Genomic DNA, 1,651 nt, shown 5'->3' with positions numbered 1-1,651 from the left:
CGGGGTCGCACTCCCCCTGAAGACACAGGTTCGCAGTTTGGGTGTGACCCTGGACTCATCGCTGAGCCTGGAACCCCAGGTTTCGGCGGTGACCAGGGGAGCATTTGCACAGCTAAAGCTTGTGCGCCAGCTGCGCCCGTACCTTGGGAAGTCTGACTTGGCCACGGTAGTCCACACTCTGGTTACATCCCGTTTAGACTACTACAACGCTCTCTACGTGGGGTTGCCTTTGAAGACGGCTCGGAAGCTCCAACTAGTCCAACGTTCGGCAGCCATGATACTAACAGGAGCAGAGCTCAGGGAGCATACAACTCCTCTGCTGCACCAGCTCCATTGGCTGCCGATTTGCTACCGGGCCCAATTCAAAGTGCTGGCGTTGGCCTTTAAAGCCCTAAACGGTTCTGGCCCAACTTATCTATCCGAACGTATCTCGGCCTATCAGCCCACCAGGACCCTAAGATCTTCTGGGGAGGCCCTGCTCTCTATCCCGCCTGCTTCACAGGTGCGGCTGGCGGGGACGAGAGACAGGGCCTTTTCTGTGGTGGCCCCTCGGCTTTGGAACGCCCTCCCCATAGAGGTAAGATCAGCCCCCTCGCTGATGGTGTTTCGAAAAAGACTGAAGACATGGATGTTCGAACAAGCATTCGGTTAACTCGGTGCAATGAATCTGATGATCAAGGACTGGTAATCACAGACGATGAAATTGGACTGCGTTTTTAGTTAAGAGATGCATTGGTTCGATATTGGTGGCCCAATATTGTATATTATGTATGTGTTTTTATGCTTTTTATATTGAATATTGTTGATTATTGTAGTGTTGTAAACCGCGTTGAGTCGCCAATGTAGGCTGAGAAACAGCGGTATACAAGCGCAGGAATAAATAAATATTGCAGTGGTTTGGCCGGTGGGGGGGGGGGGCAATTAACATTGATTTTTGGTTCACCTGCATCCAGAAAGCACTGAACCCAGCCAACATTGGATCTGGACTAATATCGGAGGACAGACTCAACATGGCCAACTGAATACAGAGGAGGAAAAGACCTTGTAGAATGCCCTGTGTCTGAAATGCCACTGACATATCTGTGAGAAAGGAGTAAGTACAACTGTGAATAGAGAACTGCCTAGAATTCTTCATTTAGTTGCAGCTGGAGAACTGTTAAACACCAGCTCCATCTAGTGATTATCTAGATTAAGTGTATTATCGAGGGTTTTCATGGCCAGAATCACTGGGTTGCTGAGTTTTCTGGGCTGTATGGCCCTGTTCCCGCAGCATTCTCTCCTCACATTTCGCCTACATCGGTGGCTAATGGCATCTTCAGAGGTTCTGTTGCCGGTGAAGCAAGTTTTTTTTTTGTCGTGTCAGGAGTGACCTGAGAAACTGCAAGTCGCTCCTGTTGTGAGAGAATTGGCCGTCTGCAAGGACGTTGCCCAGGGGACACCCAGATGATTTGATGTTTTTATCATCCTTGTGGGAGGCTTCTCTCATGTCCCCGCATGAGCTGGAGCTGATAGAGGGAGCTCATCCGCCTCTCCCCGGATTCGAACCTGTGACCTGTCGGTCTTCAGTCCTGCCGGCACAGAGCTTTAACCCACTGTGCCACCACAGCAAGTGGAGTGCAAGTATACCTGCGGCATAATGTCCAGGGTGGGA

This window comes from Anolis sagrei, chromosome 4 (assembly GCF_037176765.1).
Source record: "Anolis sagrei isolate rAnoSag1 chromosome 4, rAnoSag1.mat, whole genome shotgun sequence".
Lineage (NCBI taxonomy): Eukaryota > Metazoa > Chordata > Lepidosauria > Squamata > Dactyloidae > Anolis > Anolis sagrei.
Note: the sequence above shows the minus strand (reverse complement) of the source record.